At 37.8% G+C, this 24,144-nt stretch overlaps 1 protein-coding gene across 3 annotated transcripts in view; it reads right to left on the bottom strand.

Annotated features, from left to right (window-relative positions):
* Positions 1-24,144, bottom strand: part of LOC106078819 (uncharacterized) — a 69,934-nt gene that overhangs the window by 12,929 nt on the left and 32,861 nt on the right. The window lies entirely within an intron of this gene.

The following is a 24,144-nucleotide window of genomic DNA, read 5'->3' as shown; positions in this document are numbered from 1 at the left end:
ATAAACACTCACTCTGTCTGTTTGGTAAAAAAGTTTGTACACGCTATTTCTCCGACACCCAGACACCCAATCTCGGATCAATATGAAATGTTGCAAAATTATTTCTATTAGCTGACAATAACATACTTTGTTATTATTATTTATTTATTTTTACACTTTATGATAGATCCTTACTAGAAAGTGCAAAGAGGATGTTACAAATGCATTACTATAATTTACATTTAACGAGGTTACTAAAACAGTTTGTGTGGAAACAAAAACTCAAGATCGGACCTCAGGCAGGAAAAAAAAAAGCAGGTTTCAATATTTTCAGCATTAACTTTCTCTCCCAATCAAACGTTGATTTGACATCATTAAGTTAAATTAATGTTGGATTTTTATAAACTTTACTTTGTGTTACATAAAAAGAGCATGCATTCACCTTTAATTCTATACCAAATATATCATTTTCTAACAAACGAAAAAGCTATTGAAGCAAAGAATGAAGAATTCCGTCGGAACGTGGAAAATAATACGAGAAAGACTTAATATCAGAAACTAAGAAGTAGAATTGGCAGAATTTAAGTCATTGGCTAATATGCATGACTAAATGCATGACGCGTAGGACGTAATCATCTTCTTTTTTGAAGTAACGTCTGTATTATATAAGATAAGGTAAGAAGATAAGAAGTACAAACTATCTACAAGTACAACCTTATCTCTGTCGACAAAAAAAAGAAGAGAGGTACTCGAGTCGAAAGTGTTGCAGATACTGTTGCAGTGTTAGTTCGACTAACGACTTGTTACCACATACAGGGTACGGAGATTTAATTAATGTTACTATTATTACATTGTAAATGTTAATATGTATTCAATGAACTGATAGTTATGTAGGAATGATTCAACGTAAATCTGTCTTAATTGCGCGATGAAAATTTATTAAAGTGAGGGAGATTAGCGCTGCATCAGCCTCACTCCCTCGCCAGCTGAATCCAGTGGCAGAACAGAGTCCAGACAACTGGGGCTGGTTTGGGGTGCAGTGGATGACCAGTGTGCTCTACATGACCCACAGAGCTCCAAAACTTTCCACGGCGTTTGCTAGGTGACGCCTGATGGCCCTGGTAGTCCACTTCGACTTGAGCGTCATGCAGCCGCAACTAGACTTCACATGCTGGTGGTGGACAGAGACCATAGTTTCACCAGATACTAGCTCTGGCTGACCCTCACCTGGTTTGGCTCGTCAGTCGAGACTGTTTGCCGGGGTGTGGCCGTTGCCGCACGCAGACAGCTGCTTGGAGCCACAGGTGGGTGGGCTGTGTGTGGAGACTAAGGTCAATGAGCTGCTCATAGAGCCCGACTGCCCAGTTGACAGAGGTACTACTACTCATACAGTCCCTACAGAACCTCATAATTAAATATAAGTTATTTTATTGTTATGTAAACGCGTATCTCCAATTCAAGGTCTTGTTGGCCTCCTTCAGTTGTAGAACGACTACGGTTTTTTTCGAGCACTTTTTCATATCGCTGTGGAGCCCTATTTTGGAGAGACACTCCCGTCCACATATATTGCTGGTCAAGTTGGCCTTCGTTTTGGTGTTAGAGGAGCCGGCCATTTTCCTTATGGAACGCTTTTCTTCAAGAGCTGAGGCCCATGTTTTCTCGCTGTCCATAGCTTTCTTGGTTACCGTCTCTCTCCAGCTAGTGCGGTCTAGGGCTATGTGTCACTATTATTATTTGGCATTTACTTGTGTATGTTAATGTACTTAAAGATGTCCGGCTTCACTTGAACTGGTGTACTACTTTTTATCTCGTATGCACAGCACTACAAATATTAATATTGATCACAAAGTCTCCTGGTAGCAGATATTTCTTTTATTATCCATAAAATAAGATACACATAAAACTGGCAAATCCAGCCATAAAAAGATACGTATTATATGAAATATTCTAAGTACAGAATATATATTAAATCACTGAATCAACTACGTTAGACTACCTTACAGCTTAAGAACCTGGCGACTACTGCCTGACCATGTAATTAACACCCAGCAAATCAACTGTGGATTCTTGTCTCTCAGTTGATACACAAATAGAGAGTTGACTTCGTGCTTCTCAACTCATGCATTCACAATAGCTATAAATAATGATGTGACATACGCCCCCTCCCCTGATAAGACAACATCTCCCAATGTCATCTGTTACCATAAATATATATACTTCATTAAGAGTTCCTTATATCAACTTCTCAAGTACTTGTATCAAAATACATTGAAGTGACACCATTTAATGTATTCAAAGATTCACAATGCTCAGTACACCTCAAGATAAATAATAGTTAAATTTGATAGTAAATGTTATTGTTTTCTCAGGCCCGTCTCGTTATTGTAATCCAGTGACCAATATTGTTGACGTCGAAAGAATGCGCTAATTAATAGATAAGGGGGATAATTGAATTCCTTTTAGGCCTATAGATATGGACGATCTAACATGTATAATACACCATTTAAACAGACAAGAAAGAGTTTGTTAGTCTCTACTAGCCTACTATTACATGGTGTCAGATGGACCGACTCCACCCGCCAAAAACAGCTGGAATTAAATGGAAATGTTACAAACTTGTGGGGCCCTATGCAAAACGGATTTCGCGGGGCCAACTTTGGGTAGGGATACGGATAATAAGTGAAATTTAAGAATTACCAAATGTTTCAATCTATCTACGAGAATTGTTGACCTCAAGTAATTATTCATTATTTTTAGGCGCGAGAAGCTTCTTTTACCAGATTACACAATTGCTGGTAATGCATAATGCCGTTTTTACTTAACGCGCTTAGGATTGGCGTTTTCCATATTGAATGACACCCGAAAATGACAATTTTTTGTCTTTATATTTCATGAGATTTGTATCAGTTTTCAAAAGATTTTAATAATTTCCGGATATTTCCAGGACTATTTCGTATATTTTGCAATCTAAGGGGATTTCAAGGAGCTCCTGGTAAATCAGGAGGCTACGGGAAATCTGTTGAAAGCTATAAAATGGTTTAATTTAATAATTTACACCTAAAATTAGCGCTGGTCCTTTGAAAGTGCGGGGCCCACTGCGGTCGCATAGGTTGCAGTGGCCTAAGGCCGGCCATGCAAAATAGCGGCGTATGCTACACCGCCGGACGACTAGCATTATTATATTTGTTTAGTATGTAATCATTTTTATCAAAGTCAACTGACATGTCGACCAACGAAAAAAAAAATCTGAGTTGACATTATACATAACTAAGTTATTAATAGCATGAATGTTATTAAATATATTTACAAATATAAGTAGTATGAAGAAAAAAAAAGCATCTTATGTTTGTAAACATGGAAATATTTAACGTTAATCTGGAGATAGAGAAAAAAAAGTCAATGTCTACATTGGTGAGTTATAAAAAGAATTTTAGATCAGCAGTTGAAATAGTTCAATGTTTTTTTCCAACAGTTTGTTTACATCTTATCCTCTTATCTTATATAATACAGACGTTACTTCAAAAAAGAAGATAATTACATCCTACGCGTCATGCAGTCATTCATATTAACCAATGACTTAAATTCTGCCAAGCCACTGGTTTTCCTGGCTAGCTCAGGCAACCCATTCCATGCTCTAATAGCACTAGGGAAGAAGGAGCATTTGTACAAATTTGTCCTAGCATATGGGACGAGGAATGTGCTTTTATCTTTGTGTCTTTCAGAATATTTTATTAAATTTTGTTTTTGTATTTGAAGATTATGGTTCAGTGTTTTATGTATAATTGCTACTTTACTGTTGAGTCTTCTTTCCTGAAGGCTTTCTAAATTTAGTGATTTTACTAAAGGTGTTACTCTAGTCAAGTGTGAATATTCGTTTGTTATGAATCTCACTGCTCTATTTTGTGTCTGTTCCAGTTTCTTAATGCTTTCTTGAGTTGAGGGGTCCCAAACGGAGGATGCATATTCTATTATTGGCCTAACCAAGGTTAATGTGTACTGTGTGTACACTCAATAATATGATCCAGTAGCTAGTATAGTTGTTTCCCATCATATTTCAATTCTACAATAATATATAAATACACAAAATAAATGAAGTGAAAATGGTCACGGTTAACGATCATACAGGTTTCTACTATATTTACTTACAAGTGAAAAATATAGCAAAAAAAAAAAAAAAAAAAAGGAGGTCAAATTCCATAAGCAGGTCAAGATGACTTAGTTGAATACTATAGTTGGATAGTTACATTTTAATAGTGCACGTCGATAGTTATATTTTAATATACTGTAACCAACTTGAATTTGTAATGCGAAATGTTTCTAAAAAACTATTCTATGTTTTTATTTTGGTTTTAATAATGTGAATACATAATGTTTGAACGTTGACATACATTGTTACTTCTTGTCAAGATGTAGCACTTCTGTATTCCGTACTGCAGATACACCAGAAAGCTGGCTATTTGTGACGTAGCCTCCATTGTAACAAACTCCTCATTACAAGCGCAGTTTTTATTGAAATTACTTAACGTTACGATTGTCGTGCCCTTTAAAGTCGGTTCCGTCTTTCTCTTTGAAATTTCTCTTATTTACGAGGTCTTCGTGTCGCTTTCCTTCCTATTTTACAATACCTCTATTCAAGTCACAACTTCATGGAGGGTGGGCGGAGAGTAGAAGGTGGAACCTGGACACGGATCTCAAAAACTCCCCAGACGATTTTCCTACAAACAGTGGGTGTTTTGTGGATGACAGTGGATGTATATCGCTAAAAAAATAGAATTACTCGCTCACTGGTCACAATGGGAAAACTCTAGTTTGAGCGTTATACATTTTAAAAGTAAAAGAGATATTTACAATTTGGCTAGAGAAGTAGATCTAGGTCTAGATCCAACATTGGCTTTGAAAGGACTATCGCGTTCTTGAAAGGACTATTGCGTTTAGGAATTTCCGAATGTAAGGCTTTATTGATTTAAGAGTTTAATAAATTAATGCACAGGAAAATTGTGTGCGTCGTCTTGTAAGTCCAGATCTGAAGGTCTGTCCTTAAATATTATAAAATGTAGTAGATCAATATCTAGATCAATACATTCCCTTAACCAGGATTTTTTTCTAGAGGGGAAAGGGGTGGGGGCAATGGGGTTAAATAGAAAATGTTCCATTGTTTTTTTTAAATTTAACATTCATTAATTATTAAGAGAAATACATTAGCTCTATGTAGTATACAAAGAAGCCTTGATAAAGAAGTATTTTTACAATACCTCTTTCAAATCACAACACCCTCTAACATGGAGGGCGGATGTTGGAATTTGGGACGGGTCTCAAAAACGCTCTAACGACTTTCCTAAAAATTTAGCAGCTCATGTATATGTTGCTGTGTGCTCGTTGCCCTTTTGGGGAAAACTCTAGTTTTGAAACGATAACAGATTAATTTCAGTTAATTTCAGCAATACTGTTTTTTTGAAAGCAGACATTGCTACTAAGATATTGTCAAACTTATTATGGAATTTTCAGTTGGTAAAACATTTTGTAATTTTATTCAATATGAAATGATAACAGATTATAATGAGCTTGAGCTGTATTTAATAGTGTAAATAGTTTACAATTGAACATAATTTTTGATTTATACTTCAATAATCATTGATTCAATATTACATTAATGTATTATAATATTTCTGTAATGAGAATGAAATGTTTGATGAACTAGAACTTTGTTATATTTGATGACAGAAATTATTAGAATTTATCCGCCATACTGCTTAACATTTTTCAAAAGTAATAATTTTTTTATGCATTTTATATTAAACTAGCCGACTCGCAGCGTAGCATATGCCGCTATTTATTGACGGGTGAACACTTCCTGAAAGACACAGTTGTCCAAATGGGGGGGGGGGGTTTGGGCAAACGATTGTGTGCGCATGCCAAGAGAGCGAGGAAGGCGCGGGTGCAGGTGGGAGAAGTCGCGAAGAGAGTTAGAGAGTCGGCGTGCGTGCGTGGTGTCCCGCATGGTTTGGTGACGAAGAAAATTATATATACAGAGAAGATTACTTGTTCTCCCATCCCCTCTTTTTTTTCTGAGCCGCGCTCTCTGTCGCCGCGAAAAAATACTTGGGGGTAACTCTAGTTCGACTTGCAGAAATAAAAGAGTTATCTTTCCAAGACATTTTCATCGAGGGCTAGAGAGTCGGTGTGCGTGCGTGGTGTCCCGCATAGTCGGGCGATGTAGAGAATTATATATACAGATTTTTTGATGTATAAATTTTTTTATGATGTCAAAAAATTTTTAAAATCTTATTATAAGACAAATGTAACTGTTTTTTTCCACCATTGTATTTCGAGAAAATGATATTGTGTATTTAAAAAAAATCTAGAATTTTATCGGAATATGTGAGAGTAATGTCACATGCAAAATAGTTGTACCTTCTTAGAATTAAGTGAATTTTGTAAATAAAGTAAATTAAAGTTCCCCATTCAGACCTTGTGGTCTATAGGGCAGATGATGTAAAGTTCATCTGTTGCTGTGACCTACGGTTAATGAGGGTGTCATCTGGCCAGCACAACGATCAACCGCCTTTACTTTTTCCCCAACTAATGTCAGATACCCATTAGAGCTGGGTGGACTCAGAGGCGGCCGAAGATCCCGAAATTATAAATCCGTCTTCATCAGAATTCGAACGCCGTACCTAGGTTTGGAAGTCAAGTGCTTTACCGCTCAGCCACCGCGCCCCCAGATTGATATATAGCCTATTAATTTTCTCACCTACCTTTGGGGCTGGTTTCCATGTATTAACTGAAACTAAAATGTGCAAGATCATCTTTAAGAAGGATTGTAGGTTGAAGACTGCACAGTCAAACTAATAAATCCATTCTGGACTTTTAGTAGAAAGGACATCTCTGAAAATTAGTCTAAAACCCTAAAGACTTATTGGCAACAACAAAAAAAGCATAATGCACAAGAAAGCTGCTGAGGCCAATTATTATTCTTTGAACAAAGTCGTTCAAGAAATAATCACCCGATCTGAGTGACTTTATGATGTGGTATATATATATATATATGGAAATCAGTCTAGTTAATGCATTTCCAACTCATCGTAGTTGGAACCTTTTAGCTGTTGCGAGTTTATTGTGTTTATTTGTGACAGCTGCTAGATCTCAAAATCTGGCATGTGGTTGAAACCATTTTCTGTTGGTGGAAGAAGCTAATCTTTTTTTTTTTATGTAGCGTCCAGGAGTCTGAAGCATAGAAAAGACAAATTTCCTTACGGATAATAAAGATTATTATTATTATTATTATTATTATTATTATTAAAAGTGACGGGAGGACTATAACAATTTAAATGTTTATTTTTATAGAGATACTGAGTCCTTTCCGAGATCATTTGTGTTCTTGAAGTCTGCCAAAAGCGCAACTGGCACTTGCAACACGGAAGTCTACCTCCGAATCTAGGTTTGCTTTTACTGAAATGATATTTCCCAAGAAAACAAAACGATTTTACGAGCTTAGGAATTTTCGGGTCTGTCTTTGCAAAAATAATAAACAATACATCTATATTTATATTTCATAACTAACAGGCTGTATGAATGTTTCGCAAAACATATATTATTGGCAATGGAAGAAGAAGGCACAACACAGACAAATCGAGATAACACTTCAAAGACTTGATGCAGATTTGTATAACTGTCATTAAAAACAATCATGTATTCAATGCATCGCTAGTAATGAGCTCAATAAAACTCTCGGTGAGTCTCCAGAACATCTTCAATTTTGACTGTGAATGGAGTTCTGTCAAGGTAGAAGGTATAATGAAATTGTGTCCGCAAACACGCGAAAATATTTTTTTTTCACAGAATTTATCATTGTATTCGTTTGTCATTTTCAATGTCATGTTCCTCATACAGATCAGAAAAGATCGGCAATTTAAAGTTGCCTTTACGAAGGTCAGATCTTGTCAGACAAATCGATACATGGTGCGTCTAATGCTTGCAGCGACGTTTTTGTTGCTCCAGGAATTCCTGTAGTTATGTCCTTGTTTGTAATTTTGTTCACGAATGAAACAGTGAGTTCCAATAACTTCTAGCGACTTATTCAGTACCAGACTTCAACCTAATCGCAAACTTAGACCACCATATCTGTGCAGACACAACTAATATGTTTTTAAGAAGTTTTATATTTTTCCCAAAGTTGAACCAACATTATTCTTAAACATCTCGTTGTGATCTTTTCGATAGTCTTGCAAAAGAGAAAACATACCTCTAAAATATTTGGCATGCTTGTCGGCAAACATCGGATGTTTGTTATCAAAAGGATGTTACATTTATTTCGGCTTCATAGACTCGTTACAAATGACGCACTTAGGTTTTGCAATTGCTGCTTTAAGTAAAATGATACTATAGAAATCGACGTTATATTCTCATTTCTTAACATTTTTTTTGTTGAGACCCATTTTCATGGGTTGTTTAATAGCAACATATTAACTTCAATACAACGATGGCGTATTATGTTAACTATTAACCAAATAGCTTTTCCATTGCGTCACGACGATTCCGCATGGTGTGATATATTGTTTTTCACTAATTTACATTGATTTAAACAGTCAAAATATTTATACTGCAAAAACATAAGAATGAAATCATTCTGTTGTCTGTCATGAATAACTAAAGAACAAATTAATTTCCAATGGAATAGACAAAAAGTCCATGTTTATTTTGTAGGTCTTAGGCGACCCCCGGCATATCATCATTCGACCCTCAAGGGGGTTGCGATCCACAGGTTGAGAACCACTGCACTAATGTGAAAGCGTCGGGGCTCAACCACACTAGCCTTCAACACTCAAACTTTATGAAAACTTGTACGATTATTTGGGCTGCTGTGGGTAACACTAGTAAGTTTTGACTAATAAGGACAACAGCGCCCATTTAGGACCAACGGATATACACTAGCTACGGAATAGGCAAACAACGAAAGACACGTATCACCGTCAGAGAGGAAAAAATCATTCGTGAAGCCCCTTCGGCGTTGGGAGTATCAACTAAGAAATTTTCTCCGTCAGCTTCTGCAACTGAGTTAGTGCCAAATGTAACACGATGCGTTCCTTTGGACCACATCAGCAAGGTCGAGAGAGGGATCATGACGCATGGGTCACCCACGACCCCTTTATCTAAGGCCCATGAATGCGCCCCCGGAGAAGAAACTCTGGTGCTGCTGCAAATCGGCTAAAACAACGCGGGAGACAACAATAAATGGTTATAAGTCCAAGTTGATTGTCGTAATGTATGGACGCCACTGGTTGTCTCTGACGGTGGGAGAGGTCTTCGCGCCTCACTGGTCAGCTACCGCCCGCCTCAACCTGGGCTGCCCCCAGACTGTTAGGTGCTGATCCGCCGAAGCCTGCCTACTCTAAAGGGTGCTTAGAGCTTAGTTTAAAACGACAAGTAGGCTGGAAACTTGCACCAAGGAACAAAAGAAGAAAAATAAAAAAGAAAATTCTTATCATGCAACTGGCCACATGGAACGTCAGGACAATGTGTCCTCGACACACATATGACATACGGCAAGTTGACGATGCAAGGAAGACGGCAGTACTAAACAACGAGCTGAAAAGACAAAGCATTGACATTGCAGCTCTCCAAGAAACCCGACTGGCTAAAGACGCCATGCTCCGCGAGGCTGATTACATTTTCTTTTGGAAAGGAAAAGCACAAAATGAGGCGCGAATGCATGGTGTGGCTCTGCTGTCGAGAACAGTCTACTTCACACAATAGTCCCTCCAGGTGGTGGGTCGGAAAGGCTACTAAGCATAAGTATGATGACTACATCTGGAAAAGTCACTTTAATTAGTGCCTATGCCAGTACACTATGCTCACTTCAGGAGGACTAAGATAAGTTCTACGAAGACCTCAAGGAAGCCATTGAGATTATCCTTCAAAAAGAGCACATGGTCATTCTAGGTGACTTCAATGCAAGAGTAGGAGCAGACCACACTACCTGGCCAGACTGCCTTAGGTTATTTGGAATCGGCAGGATACAAGAGAACGGACAAAGACTTCTTGAATTCTGCGCATCCCATAAGCTCTGCATTACCAAAACATACTTCAGGACAAAACCACATCATTGTGTCTCATGTAGGCATCCTAGGTCTGGGCACTGGCACCTTCAGTGAAGTCCAGGAGGGCGTCGGCGCCGTAGGCGCAATTATCCCGTTGGAGGTTAGAAAGGCTTTTATCCAAAATCCAGGCCTGGACATGGGTCTCTTCAGCCCTGTCCTGTCTGAGGGCTCCCAACGGTAGACGGTTGACTGGGCTAGACAGGGCCGTGCCGTGTATATAGTGCACCGTCCCCCGTTCGCTATAAGTGGCCGAGAACAGTGCTAACTGCGGAGAGCTTGTCTCATATTCATATACTGTAACCGCCACTGTTCCGTGCAATGACCGCCACTCCAGCACTTGCACCTGCTGGATATGACACTGACACGGAAAAGGGACATTGTAAACATACAACTGACACGTAGGTTTTAAAGTGCAGACTGTGATACTGATCACACTTTAGTGTCCTGACGGACAAGACTGCTGCCTACTAAGATCACAGAGAAAAAAAAGAAAAGCAAGCCTGAATACTGCAAGCGCAAACAATCCTGATCTTCGCATCGAATTCACAAAGAAATTAGAGGAAGCTTTTAAAAACTTCTCAGTGGCTGAGGTATAAAAAAACTGGAAGTTCATATATGATGCTATGTACCAAACATCATCACTGGTCTTTGGGAACAAAATAATGAAAAATGAAGACTGGTTTGAAGCATGTCTGCCAGAAATGGAAACTGCCACTAGAAACAAGAGCGTAGCCATGCTAAACTACAAGAAGGAGCCCACCCTAAGCACCTTACAAACGCTCAGATCTTCTCAAAATTATGCCCAAACAGCAAGACAGTGCGCTAACAAATATTGGCAGGACCTATGTGAAAACATCCAATCTTGTGCCGACTTTGGCAACATCACAGGACAAAACGAGGGCATAAAAAAGCCTTTGGACCTAACACCAGCAAGTGTGCTACGCTCAAGTCAAAAGATAACTCAATCATCAGTGATCGTGCACTGCAAATTGGGCGATGGGTAGAGAACTATGCAGAACTTTACCATATGGAAAATGCCTTCACGCCAACTGCTTTGTCTAGCTTCCCAACACTTTCAATTTGGAGCGAATGAGACGAAACACCCTCTGTAAAGCAGAGCCATTGACATGCTAGAACACGGGAAAGCACCCGGAGAAGATGCTATTCCTGCAGAAGCCATTCAGGCTGGAAAGCATGCCCCAATCAAGCCATTTCTTGAACTGCTAAGTTTGTGCTGGGAGCAAGGAATTGTCCCTCAGAAATTGAAGGATGCTAAAATAGTAACAATTTACAAAAATAAAGGTGACCGCTCCGATTGTAACAGTTATAGAGGCATTTTACTTCTTAGCATAGTTGGAAAGGCTTATGCCAGAGTAATACTGAAGCGGCTGCCGATCTTGGCAGAACGAGTTTACCCAGAATCGCAGGGCCGGCATATCCACAACAGATATGATTTCTCCCTGGGGCAGCTACAGGAGAAAAGCAGAGAACAAAAGTAGTCCCTCTTTATAGCTTTTATTGATTTGACCAAGGCTTGTTTGACGTATTAGAGAGAATCGGCTGTCCAAACAAGCTATGCAAAGACAAAAAAATTGGAAAGGCTTCTGCGGCAATGGCAAAACTCTCCAAGCGCGCGTGGGAAAATACAAAGTTGACTACGGCAACACAAATCTTAGTCTACATTGCCTGCGTTCTGAGCACACTTCTTTATGGCAGTGAGAGCGGGGCAACTTACATGCGTCAAGAACACAGATTAAATGCATAATCTGTATCTCCTGGAGGGATCATGTCACCAACCAGGACATTTTGAAACGGGCCAATATGCACAGCATCTATGCTCTTCTTCAACAGAGAAGACTACGTTGGCTCGGTCATGTCACTCGCATGCTAGATGGGAGAATCAAGCCAAGCTTGCAGAGGGAGTCAGACCCAAGGGCCGCCCTAAACTAACCTACAGAGATGTCTGCAAGCGAAGCATGAGAACCACGGGCATTGAACAAAGTATTTGGGAGGAGATAGCCCAAGACCGGAAAGCATTGAGACAGACTGTACGTGCTGGTACAAACTTCACCGAGTGCAAAAGAAACAAAGCTGCGTCAGCCAAGAGAAAGAAAAAGAAAGCTTCACTGTCAGCTAGCCCTAGGACAGATGCATAAACATGTACAAACTGTGGCAAATTCTGCCGCTCCAGAATAGGCTTGATTAGTCACTCCTGATTCTGCCCCATCTCAAGACGTAACCAACGACTCATCTGGGTGCATCCATTTTCATCCGAGACAGTACTGAGCGTACCTGCACCTTTTTAAAATTTGGGAAAAAATATTAGGTACTTTTCTTGTATTTTAACATTTATTATTAATTTATTAGTAGTTAAAAGTTAGGCGATCCATCACTGAGTATCAGTACAGTTCAAGCCTCAAAAGAAGGTAGATAATGTATTACACAGACACTATAGCATGCTTGAAATCATAAGATAACGAAATGTGACAGATGGACAGACTACGCAAAACTAATAGCAGCTTTTCCTCTTACGGCAGCGGTTCTCAACCTTTTAGGCTCGGCGACCCCTTTTTACAACTCCCACTCTGCCGCGACTCCCCCATCCCGGCCAAGCACACACACACACACAGCTATAGAAGAATAGACAAAAACAATCCATTTTTCGATGGTGTTAGGCGACCCCTGGGAAATCGTCAATCGACCCCCAGGTTGAGAACCCCTGTCTTACGGGTTACACTAAAATTGTACGCTGTGTTACTTCCCTTAGAAAGAATTCAGTTTTAAGTTCTACCAATTTGTAGTTCCAGCCTATCTCTTCTTAGCTATACACATCCATTTAATAGTACATTTCCTACTTCTGGAACAAGTAGTCTGCGACGTTTGTAGGACATTCTAATGTTAAACCTTCCCCCTTTTCAATTTCTTCCCCATATATCCCCACCTCGTCAATAAAAGTATGCACCAAAACATGTTTTCTAATCCTATTTTATCGTCACGCATGAAAGGCTCTAAGGTACATGTCTTTAAGAATATTTATTATCTCTGACATGTGTGAATGGGTGCGTCACAGTTTGCCTAACTTAATTTCTCGATTTATTTTCGAAGTCGTTGATTAACATGCATGTCTAGATTGACACATGAAATGCGTAGGACGTTAGTCGTCCCCTTTTTTTTGAAGAGACGTCTGTAATATATAACTTAAGATAAGGAGCTTTTGGTATCAGGATACGAGTGGCTAGTTCATCGTTTTATGTTGGTCATCCAGCTTTTCTTTGGACGACCCTTTCTTCGTTCTCCCTCTCCTGGATCTTTCAAAGTGGGAACGTTTCTATGTTTCCTTGTGCACTTTTTTTTTGTTTATGTTCCGGATGTATTAGTTTTGCTATTAAACAAAATAATGTAATTAATAATGATAATAATAATAATTATAATAATGTAATTAACTCTCTAATTGGTTTACTTTTTAAAGTTGATTCATGTCTTGTCTATGTCAATGAACAATTGAGCGAAAATACAGCTTGATCCAGTGTAGGAGAAATAACGCTGACACTCTTTTTACCAGACAGACAGGCAGACAGAGTGAGTTGATAATAAGCTTTGTAATAAAATCACATTTGTTAAAAAAGACAATGCCTCCGTAATACAAACTGAAAATAAAATAAAATGAAAAAATATATAAAAAATTAACAATAACGTTTGTCTCCCAACGGGTATCGATCCAGAACCCGTCATTTTGACACCGAGAGCTGCTTCTACGAGGACAATGACAATTGTTATATATTTTTTTTTATTTATATATTATTATTTGATAATTATTTATTGATACTTCCAGTAGTATGGTAATTCAAATCTAAAACTTGATCTAGACTTCTGATTTAGAAATAAAGAATCTAGATGTAACCTATAGAAGATTTACGCAAAAAATTTAAGCAAAGTTGGATAATTGTTTAATAAACTTTGATACAATATGTAAAGTTTCTAGATCAAACATCGGTTTTGAAAGGACTAGGGTGGACATTTGAAATGAAAGGCTTTGTTGATTCAAGAATTTAATAAATTATTGTTCAGGAAAATTTCGAGCATCGTCTTGTAAGTCTAAATTTATCATTAGAATTATTTAAAAAACAAAACACGGCGTAGTCATCCGAAGTGTACCGATGAGTTCAGCTAGCTAGTCTAGTTCTATAGATATTTTTTAAATTTATTTCCCTTTTCTTTGAACAATCATAGCAGTCAAATCATAGTTTTCCAAGTGTGACCAAAAAGCTAGTAATTCTTTTCTTCAGCGGTATACATCAACAGTTAAATTTCTAGGAAAAATCGTTATGAGATCTGGTTCTGAGCTGGTTCCTGGTTGAATAAAGGTATTCCAGGCATTTCCAGGTATTGTAATAATATAACATTTTTACAATTACATGGGATTATTTAAAGCCTATTTTTTTTTTCTGGAATTTGAGGATGGCTGGTCTCCCATTTAAGCTGTCAATATTAGGGGGTGTAGGTTAAATCAGGTTGGGGCCTGCTCTATACCAACGCGCTGGCTTGGAAGTACTGGTAAAAGTACTTTCGTTCTCAACCTGAACAGCTGTACTATAAATTATGGGATGTGGGAGGGGAACAACTTTATTCGTTGTCCATTCGTCCTTTTCTCTAGTCAAAATATCTCACCTGGTATTGTTAACACTATTCATTATATTTTTTAAAATATTTTATCAAGTAAAAACTATTTTTTCGTTCATATTTTTTTGTTTATGTATATAATTTTTTAAAAATTAAGAAATGTTTAGTATTTCATAAAACATCAACTTGTCATATCTCCTGGCGAACATCGCTTAGCGTCCAGGTTCCACCCTCCTGCTTCCAGGAAGTACTGAGGTATAATGAGAACAGATTTTTATGAGAATCATTGACTTAGGTAATAGTAATTCATGTGTCAACTAAAAATTATTGTGATCATGTTACCTGAAGTTCTCTCAAAAGCCAAAATTGTTCGATCTGCTTCCGTCTCTATGGCCCACGTTTAACAAGGATGTCATGTTGCCAATACAACGACCAACTGCCGCTTGTTTGTTGTGCCTCGAAATTTGTCAGCTGACTGATTGAAAATGGGCTTAGGTCTTCGCACTGATACTCTAAGTCCTCTAACTCTAAATATTAAGGAGACTGTTGTCACTAACACTCTATGTCCTCTAACTCTAAATATTAAGGAGACTGTTGACACTAACACTCAGTGTCCCCTAACTCTAAATATTAAGGAGACCGTTGACACTAACACTCAGTGTCCTCTAACTCTAAATATTAAGGAGACCGTTGACACTAACACTCTATGTCCTCTAACTCTAAATATTAAGGAGACCGTTGACACTAACACTCAGTGTCCTCTAACTCTAAACATTAAGGAGACTGTTGTCACTAACACTCAGTGTCCTCTAACTCTAAACATTAAGGAGACTGTTGTCACTAACACTCAGTGTCCTCTAACTCTAAATATTAAGGAGACTGTTGACACTAACACTCTATGTCCTCTAACTCTAAATATTAAGGAGACTGTTGACACTAACACTCAGTGTCCTCTAACTCTAAATATTAAGGAGGCTGTTGTCACTAACACTCTATGTCATCTAACTCTAAATAATAAGGAGACTGTTGACACTAACACTCAGTGTCCTCTAACTCTAAATATTAAGGAGACTGTTGACACTAACACTCTATGTCCTCTAACTCTAAATATTAAGGAGACTGTTGACACTAACACTCAGTGTCCTCTAACTCTAAATATTAAGGAGACTGTTGACACTAACACTCTATGTCCTCTAACTCTAAATATTAAGGAGACTGTTGACACTAACACTCAGTGTCCTCTAACTCTAAATATTAAGGAGGCTGTTGTCACTAACACTCTATGTCATCTAACTCTAAATAATAAGGAGACTGTTGACACTAACACTCAGTGTCCTCTAACTCTAAACATTAAGGAGACTGTTGTCACTAACACTCAGTGTCCTCTAACTCTAAACATTAAGGAGACTGTTGGCACTAACACACTAAGTCCTCTAACTCTGAACATTAAGGAGACTGTACTCATATTCTTCAAGGTACAGACGGAGGAAGCATGAATTATTTATTGTACCTATAAAAAATACGAATCCATTAAAATAACAATAAAAACAACAAATTTGCAAATAATTTATTGTTAATTAATTATTTTGTCATCCGTTTCTGTATCCCACGGTTAACGAGGGTGTCACGTGGCCAACATAACGATCAACCGCCTCTACTTTTCCCCAAACTAATGTCAGATACCCATAAGAGCTGGGTGAACTCAAAAATAAAATTTAAAAAAATCCCAGTCTTCACCAATCTTCACAACATTTCACCAGGATGCGTAAATCAATTCAAAAATCACTTTTTTGACAACAACTTTAAACACCTTGTAAAAATTATGAATGAGTTAATATTGAGCGCAATACATTTCAGATGAAATATTTTTTTTCTCTCTATTAGTAGGCCTACTTCACTCTTCAAACCCTATCTAGGCGATGACGCGGTCAGAGACACGCGCATTGGAAAGGTATAGGGTCTTATGTTGCCCTCTTCAAGACGCTAATCCTCTTGCAATCTAAAATAGCTATTGGATTAAGAAACTTATTCTTCTTCGTCTTCCTCGTTCTCATTATTATGTTGGTGCGTTCAGATGTCTAGACCAATATATGAGATGAACTGTTGGAGCGTTCAGATGACTAGACCAATATATGAGATGAACTGTTGGAGCGTTCAGATGACTAGACCAATACATGAGATGAACTGTTGGAGCGTTTAGATGTCTAGACCAATACATGAGATGAACTGTTGGAGTGTTCAGATGTCTAGACCAATATATAAGATGAACTTTTGTAGTGTTCAGATGTCTAGACCAATACATGACATGAACTGTTGGAGTGTTCAGATGACTAGAGCAATATATGAGAGGAACTGTTGGAGCGTTCAGATGTCTAGAGACCAATATATGAGATGAACTATTGGAGCGTTCAAATGTCTGGACCAATATATGAGATGAACTGCTTGAGTGTTCAGATGTCTAGACCAATATCTGAGATGAACTGTTGGAACGTTCAGATGTCTAGACCAATATATGAGATGAACTGTTGGAGCGTTCAGATGTCTAGACCAATATATGAGATGAACAGTTGGAGCGTTCAGATGTCTAGACCAATATAAGAGAGGAACTGTTGGAGCTTTCAGATGTCTAGACCAATATATGAGATAAACTGTTGGAGCGTTCAGATGACTAGACCAATATATGAGATAAACTGTTGGAGCGTTCAGATGTCTAGATCAATATATGAGATGAACTGTTTCAGCGTTCAGATGTCAAGATCAATATATGAGATGAACTGTTGAAGCGTTCAGATGTCTAGACCAATATATGAGATGAACTGTTGAAGCGTTCAGATGTCTAGATCAATATATGAGATGAACTGTTGGAGCGTTCAGATGTCTAGACCAATATTTTAGAGGAACTGTTGGAGCGTTCAGATGTCTAGACTAATACATGAGATGGACTGCGCAGTTGTTTCCAAATCAGGGAGCTCTCCATAGATGTTGTCCAGCTACTAATAGAGAGAAAAAAATATTTCATCTGAAAAATATTGCTCTCAATATTTAAGAGCTTTTTCATGAAAAATGCCTTTCCAAAACACTCTCGATTCTTAAGGACAACCTGCACCCATTAAACCACTGTTAAATAAGGTCTGAACGAAGTGGTCGTCTCCTTTCCATTAGGACAAAAACAGAAAGATTTAAAAACTCCTTTATCCCACTTTCGGTCAGAGTGTTACAAGATCAGCTGTCGTCTTCGAGAAGTACATAGAAGTCAAATTCATAAAGAGCTGGTTGTGAATGTGTATCTTTTTCGTGTGTGAATGTTGGATTTTTTCATCTATACTGTTATTGTACAGTAGTAACGCTGATGTTGTCAATTGTAGTCTAACTGAATTTCCATTTGATTGGATCAATAAAATTATCTTATCATATAGTTTTCTTTCTATTAGGGTGTTTGGGGGACAGTGTCATGAGCAAGAAACAAAAAAAAAAAACAACATATAAATTCCTTAAAGACATTAAACCACAGTTACATCAGATATCCAATGGCCAGGCGTTCATCACATTTCAGTGAGATGACCATTCGTCGTTTCGCGACGAAATTGAGGCCATTCATAAGATCTGGACGAAGAGGGTGGCTTCTCTCCATTAAGGCTAGTATAGAAAGATTTCAAAACTTTTTATTACAAAGCCTTTATCACCTGACTCTGTCTGTCTGTCTGGTAAAAAGTTTGTACTTGTAATTTCTCCCACACCCAATCAAAGATTATGTTTATTTTTTGCACAATTATCTTGTGCCTGACAAAACAAGAATCGACATAAAAATATCCAATCAGTTTTTTAAGTATTGGTAATTTTATTTTATGGTATCGAACAAGGGAAAGAAATTGTACTTGACAGTGGTGTTTTAAGTTGAATTAGTTCCCTTAAGTACATCTTTTTTTTAAAGCGATCACGGTAACAGTCAAAGAGATACCCTCTTCTTCCCACCTCTCCTTTTCCTAGAGCAGCGGTTCTCAACCTTTTAAGGTCGGCGACCCCTTTTAGAATCCCCCACTTTGACGCGACCCCCTAACACACACACACACACAGCAACAGAAGAATAGACAAGAACAATCTATATTTTCGATGGTCTTAGGCGACCCCTGGCAAATTGTCAATCGACCCCCAAGGGGGTCGCGACCCACAGGTTGAGAACCCCTATCCTAGAGGGTCCAGACAAGGATACAATCATAGCGTATGGAGAAAGCTGAAGGCATGAAATAGCGCGAAACAAAAACACAATTGATAAAAATATGTTTTTATCACACAGGTTTATTATTGTTAAACTACATTAAATACACATTTAAAAACGTGACTGATCCAAACTAATTGAAACAATTACAATTAATATAACCTTTTTTTTTTTTAAATATTTTTTTAATGTTGCTCTTGTTCCTATTTCAGTGTGTGTGTGTTTCAAGGTCATTTGTCGTCACCTAGAAGCTTATCAACCACATTTCAATCGCTGTGTGTGTGTTTCAAGGTCATTTGTCGTCACCCAGAAGCTTATCAACCCCATTTCAATCGCTGTGTGTGTGTGTGTGTGTTTCAAGGTCATTTGTCGTCACCCAGAAGCTTATCAACCCCATTTCAAGCGCTGTGTGTGTGTGTGTTTCAAGGTCATTTGTCGTCACCTACAAGCTTATCAACCCCATTTCAAGCGCTGTGTGTGTGTGTGTGTTTCAAGATCATTTGTCGTCACCTAGAAGCTTATCAATCCCATTTCAAGCGCTGTGTGTGTGTGTGTTTCAAGATCATTTGTCGTCACCTAGAAGCTTATCAACCCCATTTCAAGCGCTGTGTGTGTGTGTGTGTTTCAAGATCATTTGTCGTCACCTAGAAGCTTATCAACCCCATTTCAAGCGCTGTGTGTGTGTGTGTGTTTCAAGATCATTTGTCGTCACCTAGAAGCTTATCAACCCCATTTCAATCGCTGTGTATGTGTGTGTTTCAAGATCATTTGTCGTCACCTAGAAGCTTATCAACCCCATTTCAAGCGCTGTGTGTGTGTGTGTGTTTTAAGATCATTTGTCGTCACCTAGAAGCTTATCAACCCCATTTCAAGCGCTGTGTGTGTGTGTGTTTCAAGGTCATTTGTCGTCACCTAGAAGCTTATCAATCCCATTTCAAGCGCTGTGTGTGTGTGTGTGTGTGTGTGTGCGCTTTTTATGTTGTTTGTATTTCCATCCTTGACATTATTGTTATAGTAGTCATATTGAGGTCGACCGTTGTAATCCTTTTGTTTGGACCAATAAAATTATCTTATCTTAATTTATCTTGTCTTATCTTATCTTATCATCTAACTTTCCCCCCGCCCCCCACAAAGTCCTATCATTTTAAAATACATATTTTACTTGTGAAAAATAAAACAGAATTGCTTAACGTGTTATAATTTGCAAACTGCTTGTCCATTCAATCAGTTTGATCAAACGACACGGAACATATTTATATTCTGCATGGTCTGGTTCAGAAAAACTAGGGTTTGGTGTTAAATTATTGCATATCAATTTTTTTTTTTTACATTTTATGAGTGAAAAGGGTTATAGTCCTACTGAACAGATAATGTGTAGCTGAAGCTATATTTCAAGACATCAGGAACATATACAGTGCACATATCAGAATAAGTCACGGGGTTCGTTAATTTCACTGGGTGGAGAAAATGTTGAACATTTGAATAGATTTTGAAAGGCTTTGCGCGATCGCCGCCCCAAAGGCTTGACCCATTAATCAGAACTACATTTCGTTTTGTTTCCAGGCCTCGAATCACAGTGGGCACAGCGATTTCCAAAAACACGTGAGTATTAAGAAACTTTTTCATATACCAACTTGTTTGAAGGCGTTTAACAGCAGGGATGTAATACAAGTCGCTTAGTGAGGCTTCAATTAACTCAGAGCTGCCAGTAAAATTCCACAAGCTGTCCAGAAAGAAAGATGTATTGTTGATGTATTTTGGGACACTGTGATTACTTTTTAAGTCCTCCATAGTTTTGTCAAACGCTGGTTTTCCTATATTCATTTTCCACCAGGACCACCAGTGGTTTGACTCGGAAACATTAATAAAATTATGTCCCCCTTCGAATGTTGTCCAAAAATGTTCCTTTGTAATGTTTAAAAACGTTCAATGTTTAAATAAGACGTCATCTCCCATGATTAGGAGTTCCTTGACGTTAAAGTTCATCTTTATAGCTCTAACTGCACACATGTAGCCAACTAGACCCCTGTCCAGAGGCTCTTCTATAAAACTTAACTGTTTTCCTAAATGTTTAGTTTGTTCCATAAACTGAGCAGCGTTGTCGCCGCAGTAAATAATATTTGGAAAAATTTCGCTGTATAGAGCATCAAGGAACCGAACATTGGAGTAAAAACCTGGCCAATTAAATGCAATCACCAACAAAAATCAAAGAAATTGTTTAAATAGAAAATGTCAGTTGATGCTGTCACCATTTTTATAATATTTGTGCATATTTTTGAGAGACTCTATCTTGCAGATTGCTATAAGCACCACATATAAATATAAGCTTATAAATAAATAGTATTAAATAATAATATAGTACAAATATTCTTATAATGTATTACTTATCTAAAATATCTACAATAATTTTATTTTTCGGCGCTTCTCTGCGTGTGGCTCCCCGCTGAGGGTGGCGTCCGGGGCGTCGCGCCCACCCCCCCTAGACCCGTCACTACGCATCTGCTCCCCTCACCCCGAAAGGTTCACAAAAAAAAAAGATTAGAACAAAACGCAGTGAGCATACTATAGGATGAAAAATGCGCTATACAAGTGTAGTTAATAATGGGAGAGGAAGACCGAGAGTGAAAGGAGAGAGAGGGAGAGAGGGAGAGAGGGAGAGAGACGAGTGGGAACAAAATCAAGTGAGATGTAGCGTAGAAAAAAAAACTGACTTTAAATTTATTTGGCATTACCATCCTTTTAACATGCAAAATAAATTTTTAACAAGATTACACAAAGACAGTTTGCGTGGAAACACATACTCAAAAATCGGCCCTCTCATAAATCTTCGGATTCGAAGACAAGATTTATTATCTTTGGGGCAATACGACTAATTCATATGAACACTGCCCAATAGATCTATCTAAATCTATATCTAGATATGATTTGTAACACTGTATAACTTATCGAGTCTCGAAGACTTTTTTGTTGATTATTTGTTATATAGATAAAGATCTAATAATTAAAGAACAGCTAAAGCATTGTTTTTTTTTAACCTTATTTTTTTTTCTATACATTGTTTTATTTCATTTAATTTCAGTTTGAATGAAACGTAATACAGAAATACATTTGAAAAGCATATAATGTAGTATATATAACTGTTACAAATGTCTAGTTGCTATCTCGGTTTGAAATGTTATGACTAGATATTGACATTAAGAATTGATTTTTTTCAGTCACAGTTTTTTTAGGACATTTTTCTGTAGTCGAATTAATGCAAGTTAAAAATTCCGTTACATTTTCTTTTATTTGACTTAGAAAAACATCTTGATGTCTTACATCAAGGCCAACGAGCTAGTAATTCTTTTCCCAGCGACACACATTAACAGTCAAAGTTTCTAGGAAAATGATTAAAGCCGTTTTGAAGATCAGTGCCCACCCATCCAGGTTTTTAAGTTCCCATTTCAGGCCTTGGGCCGATGATGTAATGGTCATCTGTTTATCGTTTAATGATGGTGTCATGTGGCCAGCACAACGACCAACCGCCTTTACTTTTACCCAAATAATGCCATGTCACATTAGTGCTGGGTGTACTTAGAGGCGCACAGAAATCCCAAAATAAAAAAAATTCCAGTCTTCACCAGGATTCGAACCCGGGACCCCCAGTTTAGAAGCCTAGCTTTACCGCTCAACCACAACGCCTTCCATCAACGTTTTAGGTTTTCAAAAATTCCACGAAGTTACGAATTGAATAGAGGTATAGTAAAATAAAAAGGGGTTTAGCTAATTTTATCTAACTTGAATCCGATATAAAATAGGATAGTGACATAGTCTGTCGACTCTTACTAGATGTACGAAAAAACAACTACAACTCAAACTTCCTAAGTCTAACTGGTGGTCAGGACAAAGTATGCAGTTTGTAGACAACATAGAGAAAAAATGTACATTCAATGTTCACATCTTAATAACGTTTGTCAGATTAATAGTAATTAAGAGTAATCAGCACACAAAAGTAATCCCTTGCGTGTGTTATATATAGACAGATTTATGTTCATGTCTTTGTAAAACTTCCCAAATGCCTGTTCAATTTATTTTGGCCAAAAATGGAGCAGCCATTGCAGTGAGCCCAGTTAATTTCTGATATTGTTTGATATGCCGTGTCAAGAGTGTTAACAGTTTAGATTACCTAAAGGCTTACCTATACTTAGGGGAAGAGGAGATAAACATGACAGGGGAGCTAAAATTGTGCTAATTTAGATGGTTATCATACATGCATTTTTACTTTTGTCATTAAAAGAAATATATTTTAGCTTTTGGTAAAGACTAAAACTAAGACTTTTTAAAAATTGATACTTAGTTTTCTGTTTTGAGAGGATATAAAGTATAATTATTTCATTTTTGAACCTGACCATAAACGAATCGTTTTAAACTAAACCATAGTGTTATTTGATAACGTAAGACCAAAGTTATATCTCAAAACATCAGGGGCGTAGACATTGCACACATCCAGTATTGTGGCCGAGTTCGAAATTTTCATTGGATGGAAAAAATGTTGAACTTTTGAATAGAATTTAAAAGGCCTCGAGCGAGATCCACCCCAAAGACTTGAACCATTTATAAGAATCATGCCCTTTTTCGTTTCAAGGCCTCGTACCACAGTAGGCACGGCGATTTCCGAGAAAAAGTGATTTTTGTAAAACCTGGTCATGTACCAACTAGTTTGAAGGCGTTTAGCAGCAGGGATGTAATAAAAAGTCACTTAATGATGCTTCTATTATACCACGCTGGCCTGTAAAGTTCCAAATGCTGTCCAGAAACAAAGAAGTATTGTTGATGTATTGAGGAACGTTTTTATTGCTATTCAAGTCTTCCATAGTTTTGTCAAACGCTGGTTTACCTGCTTTCCCTTTCCACCCGGCCCACGAGTGGTTTGACTCGGTAACATTGATAAAGGTACGTGTCCCTTCGAAAGTTGTCCAGAAATGTTCCTTTGTGATGTTCAAAAACGTCCAATGTTTAAATAAGACGTCATCACCCATGATCAGGAATCCCTTGACATTAAAGTTCATCTCTATAGCTCTAACTGCACAAATATAGCCTACTACCCCACCGTCCAAAGGCTCTTCTATAAAACTAAACTGTTTTCCCAAATTTTTAGTTTGTTCCATAAACTGAGAAGCGTTGTCGCCGCAGTAAATAATGTTTGGAAAAATGTCGCCGTATAGAGCATCAAGGTATCGAACATTGAAGTAA

Source organism: Biomphalaria glabrata, chromosome 9 (genome assembly GCF_947242115.1).
Source record: "Biomphalaria glabrata chromosome 9, xgBioGlab47.1, whole genome shotgun sequence".
NCBI lineage: Eukaryota > Metazoa > Mollusca > Gastropoda > Planorbidae > Biomphalaria > Biomphalaria glabrata.
This window is presented reverse-complemented; position numbering and strand designations above follow the sequence as displayed.